General features: G+C 39.0%; 1 non-coding gene across 1 annotated transcript; it reads right to left on the bottom strand.

Annotated features, from left to right (window-relative positions):
• Positions 1-5,239: 5,239 nt before the first annotated feature.
• On the bottom strand, positions 5,240-5,347 carry LOC148576514 (small nucleolar RNA R71). The gene has a single exon (XR_015904338.1). It is a non-coding gene; the product is annotated as a small nucleolar RNA R71 (small nucleolar RNA).
• Positions 5,348-11,923: the final 6,576 nt, after the last annotated feature.

Raw genomic sequence — 11,923 nt, forward strand, 5'->3', positions numbered from 1 at the left:
TGCCCTCTAAAGCCTGAAACACTTAACACACAGATCACGGCATCGAATGGAATAAAGGAGAATTAAAATACATAATTAAAAATCCCTAGGAAGCAAATTTTCAATCATGGAATAATTTTGGGAAAGAGTTATAAATGCATGCTAATCATATGAATAAGTGGGTAAAGAATTGATAAAACCATACAATTAAACACAATATAAACCATAAAATAGTGGTTTATCAGCGTTTAACTCCAAGAACAGCCTATGCACGAAAAAGCTTCAATGCTCAGCCCAAGCACACACCAAGTGGGCCCCAGAAGTAGATTTCTGCACTATCTGCACTTTGTTACTCATTTTCTGTAAACCCTAGTAACTAGTTTAGTATATAGAGCACTTTTTACTATTGTATTGAGACATTATCTTTTGATCTATCTTTTTATCATTGTTCACGTTTGGAGGCTGGCCTCATGGCCATGCCTAGACCTCTTTTCACTTATGTATTTTCTACGGTAGAGTTTCTATAGCCCATAGATTAAGGTGTGGAGCTCTGCTGTTCTTCATGAATTAATGGAAGTACTATTGTTTTTCCTTCAATTCATGCCTACTTCTTCTCTAAGATATACTCTTGTACTTAATTCAGTTAAGTCAGAATGAAAGGGTGACCCGTGACAATCACCCACTATCTTTGTTACTCGCTTAGCCAAGATCTGCGTGCCTGACAACCACAAGCGGTCTACATGATGTTCAACGTAGTCATTGGACGACAGCCGGAGTATATTCTTTTGGGTTTTTAATCAACGATTCACATCATCTCTCCTGACAACAGAGCATCTGAATCTGAGATTAGAACCTTTGGGGTATAGGCTAGAATCATTGGCAGCATTCTTGGGATCTGGAAAGTCTAAACCTTGCCTGTGGTATTCTGAGTAGGATCTGGAAAGGGATGACTGTGACGAGCTTCAAGCTTGCGAATGTTGGGCACAGTGACAGTGTGCAAATGGATCAATGGATCTTATTCCAACGCTAGCGGGAACCGACAGATGATTAGCCATGCGGTAGCTGTGCCTGGTATTTTTCATCCGAGATGAGAAATCCGACAGTTGATTAGCCGTACAGAAACCGTAGAGGACCATTTTCACTGAGAGGATCATATAGCTTGCCATGGAAGGGAGCACGCATGGTTGGAAGAAGGCAATAGGAAAGCAGAGGTTCAGAAGATATAAAGCATCCTGATGAGCAGATAATTTATACGCTTTTTGGCATTGTTTTTAGTATGTTTTTAGTAGAATCTAGTTACTTTTAGGGATGTTTTCATTAGTTTTTATGTTAAATTCACATTTCTGGACTTTACTATGAGTTTGTGTGTTTTTCTGTTATTTCAGGTATTTTCTGGCTGAAATTGAGGGACTTGAGCAAAAATCAGATTCAGAGGTAGAAGAAGGACTGCTGATGCTATTGGATTCTGACCTCCCTGCACTCAAAGTGGATTTTCTGGAGCTATAGAACTCAAAATAGCACACTTCCAATTGCGTTGAAATTAGACATCCAGGGCTTTCCAGCAATATATAATAGTCCATACTTTGGCCGAGTTTAGATGACGTAAAAGGGCGTTGAACGCCAGTTCTACGCTGCTGTCTGGAATTAAACGCCAGAAACATGTCACAAACCAGAGTTGAACGCCAGAAATACGTTACAACCTGGCGTTCAACTCCAGAAAGAGTCTCTGCACGTGTAACATTCAAGCTCAGCCCAAGCACACACCAAGTGGGCCCCGGAAGTGGATTTATGCATCAATTACTTACTTCTGTAAACCCTAGTAACTAGTTTAGTATAAATAGGACTTTTTACTATTGGGACGTCTGGTTCTTAGATCATGGGGGCTGGCCTCTCGGCCATGCCTGGACCTTTCACTTATGTATTTTCAACGGTAGAGTTTCTACACTCTATAGATTAAGGTGTGGAGCTCTGCTGTTCCTCAAAGATTAATACAAAGTACTACTGTTTTTCTATTCAATTCAACTTATTCCGCTTCTAAGATATTCATTCGCACTTCAACCTGAATGTGATGAATGTGACAATCATCATCATTCCCTATGAACGCGCGCCTGACAACCACTTCCGTTCTACCTTAGATTGAATGAGTATCTCTTGGATTTCTTAATCAGAATCTTCGTGGTATAAGCTAGATTGATGGCGGCATTCATGAGAGTCCGGAAAGTCTAAAGCTTGTCTGTGATATTCCGAGTAGGGCTCTGGGATTGAATGATTATGACGAACTTCAAACTCGCGAGTGCTGGGCGTAGTGACAGACGCAAAAGGAGGGTGAATCCTATTCCAGTATGATCGAGAACCTTAGATGATTAGCCGTGCTGTGACAGAGCATTTTGACCATTTTCACAAGAGGATGGGATGCAGCCATTGACAACGGTGATGCCTCCAGACGATTAGCCATGCAGTGACAGCGCATCGGACCATTTTCCAGAGAGGATCAAAAGTAGCCATTGCCAATGGTGATGTCCTTACATAAACCCAGCCATAGAAAGGAGTAAGACTGATTGGATGAAGACAGCAGGAAAGCAGAGGTTCAGAGGAACGAAAGCATCTCTATGTGTTTATCTGAAATTCTCACCAATGATTTACATAAGTATTTCTATCCTTATTTTATTATTTATTTTCAAAAACTCCATAACTATTTTATATCCGCCTGATTGAGATTTACAAGGTGACCATAGCTTGCTTCAAGCCGACAATCTCCGTGGGATTGACCCTTACTCACGTAAGGTTTATTACTTGGACGACCCAGTACACTTGCTGGTTAGTTGTATCGAAGTTGTGAATGAAAAACGATTTATTAAGACGTGTGTACAGAGTTTCTGGCGCCGTTGCCTGAGATCACAATTTCGTGCACCAAGTTTTTGGCGCCGTTGCCGGGGATTGTTCGAGTTTGAACAACTGGCGGTTCATCGTGTTGCTCAGATTAGGTAATTTTCTTTTTGTTTTTTTTTTTCGAAAAAAAAATAAATCTTTTCAAAAGTATATTTTTCTTCAGAATTTTTAAGAATGAATTCTAGAGTTTCATGAAGCATGTTGAAGCCTGGCGGGCTGTAAAGCCATGTCTAATTCTTTTTGGATAGGGGCTTCCAGCCATCAGCATAGAGGCAAGTTAATAAGTAATGAGCAGTATATTCTGATGTTACATGCTAAAGCTTGACTGGCTATTAAGCCATGTCTAACCCTCAGATTGGAGCTTTAGACTAACATGGCAAGATTCCTGGAATTTATATTAAAAATTTTGGAATCCTTATTTTTCTTTTTCAATCAATTTTCGAAAAATACCAAAAAAATTAGAAAATCATAAAAATCAAAAATATTTTTTGTGTTTCTTGTTTGAGTCATGTGTCATGTTATAAGTTTGGTGTCAATTGCATATTCATCTTGCATTTTTCGAAAATTCATGCATTCATAGTGTCCTTCATGATCTTCAAGTTGTTCTTGGTAAGTCTTCTTGTTTGATCTTGATGTTTTCTTGTTTTGTGTTGTATGGTATTTTTCATATGCATTCTTGCATCCATAGTGTCTGAACATGAAAGATTTCTAAGTTTGGTGTCTTGCATGTTTTCTTGCATATAAAAATTTTCAAAAATATGTTCTTGGTGTTCATCTTGACATTCAAGGTGTTCTTGGTGTTCATTTTGACATTCATAGCATTTTTGCATGCATTCATTGTTTTGATCCAAAATTTTCATGCATTGAGTCTTTTTCATGTTTTTCCCTCTCATCATTAAAAATTCAAAAAAAATATATATCTTTCCCTTTTTCACTCATAAATTTTGAAAATTTGAGTTGACTTTTTCAAAACTTTTTAAAATCTAGTTGTTTTTATGAGTCAAATCAAATTTTCAATTTAAAAATCTTATCTTTTTCAAAATCTTTTTCAAAAATCAAATCTTTTTCATTTTTTCTTATTTATTTTCAAAAATTATAAAAATATTTTTCAAAAATCTTTTTCTTATCTTTATCACATAATTTTCGAAAATAACATCATCAATTAATGTTTTGATTCAAAAATTTCAAGTTTGTTACTTGCTTGTTAAGAAAGATTCAAACTTTAAGTTCTAGAATCATATCTTGTGATTTCTTGTGAATCAAGTCATTAATTGTGATTTTAAAAATCAAATCTTTTTCAAAACTAATTTCAATCATATCTTTTCAAAAATATCTCTTTATCTTATCTTTTTCAAAATTTGATTTTAAAATATCCTTTCTAACTTCTTATCTTCTTATCTTTTCAAAATTGATTTTCAAATTTGTTTCAACTAACTAACTAACTTTTTGTTTGTTTCTTATCTTTTTCAAAACTACCTAACTAACTTTCTCTCTCTAATTTTTGAAAATATCTTCCCTCTTTTTCAAAATTTCTTTTTAATTAACTAATTATTTTAATTTTTTATTTTAATTTTCGAAAAATTACTAACCTTTTTCAAAAACTATTTTCGAAAATCACTAACTCTTTTTCAAAAATAATTTTCGAAAATTCTCCTTCTCTCTCATCTCCTTCTATTTGTTTATTCATCTACTAACACTTCATCTCACCCAAATTCGAACCCCCTCTTCCATCTGTGTTCGAATTTTTTCTTCTTCTTTTCATCTACTCACACAGGGGCCTCTATACTGTGGTAAAAAGGACCCCTATTATTATTATTTTTCTGTCCCTCTTTTTCATATGAGCAGGAGCAAGGACAAGAACATTCTTGTTGAAGCAGATCCAGAACCTGAAAGGACTCTGAAGAGGAAACAAAGAGAAGCTAAATTACAACAATCCAGCAAGCACCTTTCAAAAATTTTCGAACAGAAAGAGGAGATGGCAGCCGAAAATAACAATAATGCAAGGAGGATGTTTGGTGACTTTACTGCACCTAATTCCAATTTACATGGAAGAAGCATCTCCATTCCCACCATTGGAGCAAACAACTTTGAGCTGAAACCTCAATTAGTTTCTCTGATGCAGCAGAACTGCAAGTTTCATGGACTTCCATCTGAAGATCTCTTTCAGTTCTTAACTGAATTCTCGCAGATCTTTGATACTGTTAAGACTAATGGAGTAGATCCTGAAGTCTACAGGCTCATGCTTTTCCTTTTTGCTGTAAGAGACAGAGCTAGAATATGGTTGGACTCTCAACCTAAGGATAGCCTGAACTCTTGGGATAAGCTGGTCAAGGCTTTCTTAGCCAAGTTCTTTCCTCCTCAAAAGCTGAGTAAGCTTAGAGTGGATGTTCAAACCTTCAGACAGAAAGAAGGTGAATCCCTCTATGAAGCTTGGTATAGATACAAAGAACTGACCAAAAAGTGTCCTTCTGACATGCTTTCAGAATGGACCATCCTGGATATATTCTATGATAGTCTGTCTAAATTAGCTAAGATGTCATTGGATACTTCTGCAGGTGGATCCATTCACCTAAAGAAAACGCCTGCAGAAGCTCAAGAACTCATTGACATGGTTGCTAATAACCAGTTCATGTACACTTCTGAAAGGAATCCTATGAATAATGGGACGCCTATGAAGAAGGGAGTTCTTGAAATTGATACTCTAAATGCTATATTGGGTCAGAATAAAATATTGACTCAGCAAGTCTATATGATTTCTCAGAGTCTGAATGGAATGCAAGCTGCATCCAACAGTACTCAAGAGGCATCTTCTGGAGAAGAAGCTTATGATCCTGAAAACCCTGCAATAGCAGAGGTGAATTATATGGGTGAACCATATGGAAACACCTATAATCCCTCATGGAGAAATCACCCAAATCTCTCATGGAAGGATCAACAAAAGCCTTAACAAGGCTTTAATAATGGTGGAAGAAATAGGTTTAATAATAGTAAACCTTTTCCATCATCCACTCAGCAACAGACAGAGAACTCTAAACAAAATACCTCTAATTTAGCAAACTTAGTCTCTGATCTATCTAAGGCCACTGTAAGTTTCATGAATGAAACAAGGTCATCCATTAGAAATTTGGAGGCACAAGTGGGCCAGCTGAGTAAAAGGATCACTGAAATCCCTCATAGTACTCTTCCAAGCAATACAGAAGAGAATCCAAAAGGAGAGTGCAAGGCCATTGAATTAATTACCATGGCCGAACCTGTAAGGGAGGGAGAGGACGTGAATCCCAAGGAGGAAGACCTCCTGGGACGTCCAGTGATCAATAAGGAGCTTCCCTCTGAGGAACCAAAGGAATTTGAGACTCATCTAGAGATCATAGAGATTCCATTGAACCTTTTTATGCCATTCATGAGCTCTGATGAGTATTCCTCTTCTGAAGAGAATGAGGATGTTACTGAAGAGCAAGTTACCAAGTACCTTGGTGCAATCATGAAGCTGAATGCCAAATTATTTGGTGTTGAGACTTGGGAAGATGAACCTCCCTTGTTCACTAATGAACTAAGCGATCTGGATCAACTGACATTGCCTCAGAAGAAACAGGATCCTGGGAAGTTCCTAATACCTTGTACCATAGACACCATGATCTTTGAAAAGGCTCTGTGTTACCTTGGGTCAGGGATAAACCTCATGGCCCCCTCTGTAATAGAGAAACTGGGAATCTATGGGGTGCAAGCTGCTAAAATCTCATTAGAGATGGCAGACAATTCAAGAAAACAAACTTATGGACAAGTAGAGGACGTGTTAGTAAAGGTTGAAGGCCTTTACATCCCTGCTGATTTCATAGTCCTGGATACTGGGAAGAATGATGATGAATCCATCATCTTTGGAAGACCCTTCCTAGCCACAGCAAGAGCTGTGATTGATGTTGACAGAGGTGAACTAGTCCTTCAATTGAATGAGGACTCCCTTGTGTTTAAAACTCGAGTTCATCCTTTTGTAAACATAGAGAGGAAGTATAAAAAGCTTCTCTCACTGCAGAGTCAACCAGAGCCCCCACAATCAAACTCTAAGTTTGGTGTTGGGAGGCCACAACCGAACTCTAAGTTTGGTGTTGAACTCCCATATCCAAACTCTAAGTTTGGTGTTGGGAAGTCTCAACAATGCTCTGAACATCTGTGAGGCTCCATGAGAGCCCACTTTCAAGCTATTCACATTAAAGAAGCGCTTGTTGGGAAGCAACCCAATTTTTATTTATCTAATTTTATTTTTCTTGTTTTTTCATGTTTTATTAGGTTCATGATCATGTGGAGTCACAAAATAAATATAAAAATTGAAAACGGAATCAAAAACAGCAGAAGAAAAATCACACCCTGGAGGAAGACCTTACTGGCATTTAAACGCCAGTAAGAAGCATCTGGATGGCGTTCAACGCCAGAACAGAGCATGGTTCTGGTGCTGAACGCCCAAAATAGGCAGCATCTGGGCGTTTGAACGCCAGAATTGCACCCTGGAGAAGAGCTGGCGCTGAACGCCCAGAACAAGCATGGTTCTGGCGTTCAACGCCAGAAATGGGCAACAAATGGGCGTTCAACGCCCAGAACAAGCACCAATCTGGCGCTGAACGCCCACAGTTGTGTGCAAGAGCATTTTGCATGCCTAATTTGGTGGAAGGTTATAAATCCTTGAACACCTCAGGATCTGTGGACCCCACAGGATCACCTCAGGATCTGTGGACCCCACAGGATCCCCACCTACCTCCACTCACTTCTTCTCACCCCTCTTTCACAAAATCCCATAAACACTCTTCCCCAAAACTCTTCACCAATCACCTCAATCTCTCTTCCCTATCACCACTTCACCACTCACATCCATCCACTCTTCCCCATAAATCTACCTCATAAACCCCACCTACCTTCAAAATTCAAAATCAATTTCCCACCCAAAACCCACCCTTATGGCCGAACCTTACCCCCCTCCCTTCCCTATATAAAGCCCTCCATTTTTCTTCATTTTCACACAACACAACCCTCTCTTCCCCTTCTTGGCCGAATACACCCCTCCCCCCTCTCCTCCATATTTTCTTCTTCTTCTTCATCTATTCTTTCTTCTCTTGCTCGAGGGCGAGCAATATTCTAAGTTTGGTGTGGTAAAAGCATAAGCTTTTTGTTTTTCCATTACCATTGATGGCACCCAAGACCGGAGAATCCTCTAGAAAAGGGAAAGGGAAGACAAAAGCTTCCACCTCTGAGTCATGAGAGATGGAAAGATTCATCTCCAAAGCTCATCAAGACCACTTCTATGATGTTGTGGCCAAGAAGAAGGTGATCCCCAAGGTCCCTTTCAAGCTCAAGAAGAATGAGTATCCGGAGATCCGACATGAAATCCAAAGAAGAGGTTGGGAAGTTCTAACAAACCCCATCCAACAAGTCGGCATCCTAATGGTTCAAGAGTTCTATGCCAATGCATGGATCATTAGGAACCATGATCAAAGTAAGAACCCAAACCCAAAGAATTATATTACAATGGTTCGGGGGAAATACTTAGATTTTAGTCCGAAAAATGTGAGGTTGGTGTTTAACTTGCCTATGATGCAAGGATATGCACGCCCCTACACTAGAAGGGTCAACTTTAATCAAAGGTTGGAACAAGTCCTCATAGACATATGTGTGGAAGGAGCTCAATGGAAGATTGACTCCAAAGGCAAACCGGTTCAACTAAGAAGACTAGATCTCAAGCCTGTAGTTAGAGGATGGTTGTAGTTCATCCAACGCTCCATCATCCCCACTAGCAACCGATCTGAAGTTACTGTGGATCGGGCCATCATGATCCATAGCATCATGATTGGAGAAGAAGTAGAAGTTCATGAAGTCATCTCCCTTGAACTCTACAAAAAAGCCGAAAAGCCCTCTCCTGGGGCAAGGCTAGCTTTTCCTCATCTTATTTGCCATCTATGTTACTCAGCTGGAGCTTTCATAGAAGGAGACATTCCCACTGAGAAAGAGAAGCTCATCACTAAGAAAAGGATGGAGCAAGCAAGAGAGCCCATTCATGGATCTCAAGAGACGCATGAAGCTCATCACCATGAGATCCCGGAGATGCCTCAAATGCATTTTCCTCCACAAAACTATTGGGAGCAAATCAACACCTCCCTAGGAGAATTAAGTTCCAACATGGGACAATTAAGGGTGGAACATCAAGAGCACTCCATCATCCTTCATGAAATAAGAGAAGATCAAAAAGTAATGAGGGAGGTGCAACAAAGACAAGGAAGAGACATAGAAGAGCTCAAGGACATCATTGGTTCCTCAAGAAGGAAACGCCACCATCACTAAGGTGGACTCATTCCTTGTTCTTACATTCTCTGTTTTTCGTTTTCTCTATGTTAAGTGCTTATCCATGTTTGTGTCTTCATTACATGATCATTAGTAGTTAGTAACTATGTCTTAAAGTTATGAATGTCCTATGAATCCATCACCTCTCTTAAATGAAAACTGTTTTAATTCAAAAGAACAAGAAGTACATGAGTTTCGAATTTATCCTTGAACTTAGTTTAATTATATTGATGTGGTGACAATGCTTCTTATTTTCTGAATGAATGCTTGAACAGTGCATATGTCTTTTGAAGTTGTTGTTTAAGAATGTTAAATATGTTGGCTCTTGAAAGAATGATGACAAAGAGACATGTTATTTGATAATCTGAAAAATCATAAAAATGATTCTTGAAGCAAGAGAAAGCAGCAAAGAACAAAGCTTGCAGAAAAAAAAAAGAAAAAAAAATAGCGAAAAAAAAAGAGAAAAAAATATAGAGAGAAAAAGCAAGCAGAAAAAGCCAAAAGCTCTTAAAACCAAAAGGCAAGAGCAAAAAGCCAATAACCCTTAAAACCAAAAGGCAAGGGCAAATAAAAAGGATCCCAAGGCTTTGAGCATCAGTGGATAGAAGGGCCTAAAGGAATAAAATCCTGGCCTAAGCGGCTAAACCAAGCTATCCCTAACCATGTGCTTATGGCGTGAAGGTGTCAAGTGAAAACTTGAGGCTGAGCGGTTAAAGTCAAGGTCCAAAGCAAAAGAAGAGTGTGCTTAAGAACCCTGGACACCTCTAATTGGAGACTTTAGCAAAGCTGAGTCACAATCTGAAAAGGTTCACCCAATTATGTGTCTGTGGCATTTATGTATCCGGTGGTAATACTGGAAAACAAAGTGCTTAGGGCCACGGCCAAGACTCATAAAATAGCTGTGTTCAAGAATCATCATACTGAACTCTGAGTTCCTATAGATGTCAATCATTCTGAACTTCAATGGATAAAGTGAGATGCCAAAACTATTTAAGAGGCAAAAAGCTACAAGTCCCGCTCATTTAATTGGAGCTATGTTTCATTGATAGTTTGGAATTTATAGTATATTCTCTTCTTTTTATCCTATTTGATTTTTAGTTGCTTGGCGACAAGCAACAATTTAAGTTTGGTGTTGTGATGAGCGGATAATTTATACACTTTTTGGCATTGTTTTTAGTATGTTTTTAGTAGAATCTAGTTACTTTTAGGGATGTTTTCATTAGTTTTTATGTTAAATTCACATTTCTGGACTTTACTATGAGTTTGTGTGTTTTTCTATGATTTCAGGTATTTTCTGGCTGAAATTGAGGGACTTGAGCAAAATTCAGATTCAGAGGTAGAAGAAGGACTGCTGATGCTGTTGGATTCTGACCTCCCTGCACTCAAAGTGAATTTTCTGGAGCTACAGAACTCAAAATGGTGCGCTTCCAATTGCGTTGGAAAGTAGACATCCAGGGCTTTCTAGCAATATATATTAGTCCATACTTTGGCTGAGTTTAGATGACGTAAAAGGGCGTTGAACGCCAGTTCTATGCTACTGTCTGGAGTTAAACGCTAGAAACACGTCACAAACCAGAGTTGAACGCCAGAAATACGTTACAACCTGGCGTTCAACTCCAGAAAGAGCCTCTGCACGTGTAACATTCAAGCTCAGCCCAAGCACACACCAAGTGGGCCCCGGAAGTGGATTTATGCATCAATTACTTACTTCTGTAAACCCTAGTAACTAGTTTAGTATAAATAGGACTTTTTACTATTGTATTAGACATCTTTGGATTATCTTTTGCTCTTTGGATCATCTTGGGACGTCTGGTTCTTATATCATGGGGGCTGGCCTCTCGGCCATGCCTGGACCTTTCACTTATGTATTTTAAACGGTAGAGATTCTACACTCCATAGATTAAGGTGTGGAGCTCTGCTGTTCCTCAAAGATTAATACAAAGTACTACTATTTTTCTATTCAATTCAACTTATTCTGCTTCTAAGATATTCATTCGCACTTCAACCTGAATGTGATGAACGTGACAATCATCATCATTCCCTATGAACGCGTGCTTGACAACCACTTCCGTTCTACCTTAGATTGAATGAGTATCTCTTGGATCTCTTAATCAGAATCTTCGTGGTATAAGCTAGATTGATGGTGGCATTCATGAGAGTCCGAAAAGTCTAAACCTTGTCTGTGGTATTCTGAGTAGGAATCTGGGATTGAATGACTGTGACGAACTTCAAACTCGCGAGTGTTGGGCGTAGTGACAGACGCAAAAGGAGGGTGAATCCTATTCCAGTATGATCGAGAACCTCAGATGATTAGCCGTGCTGTGACAGAGCATTTGGACCATTTTCACAAGAGGATGGGATGCAGCCATTGACAACGGTGATGCCTCCAGACGATTAGCCATGCAGTGATAGCGCATCGGACCATTTTCCAGAGAGGATCAAAAGTAGCCATTGCCAATGGTGATGTCCTTACATAAACCCAGCCATAGAAAGGAGTAAGACTGATTGGATGAAGACAGCAGGAAAGCAGAGGTTCAGAGGAACGAAAGCATCTCTATGCGTTTATCTGAAATTCTCACCAATGATTTACATAAGTATTTCTATCCTTATTTTATTATTTATTTTTGAAAACTCCATAACTATTTTATATCCGCCTGACTGAGATTTACAAGGTGACCATAGCTTGCTTCAAGCCGACAATCTCCGTGGGATCGACCCTTACTCACATAAG

Source organism: Arachis ipaensis, chromosome B1, assembly GCF_059453495.1.
Source record: "Arachis ipaensis isolate K30076 ecotype BB chromosome B1, ASM5945349v1, whole genome shotgun sequence".
Classification (NCBI taxonomy): domain Eukaryota; kingdom Viridiplantae; phylum Streptophyta; class Magnoliopsida; order Fabales; family Fabaceae; genus Arachis; species Arachis ipaensis.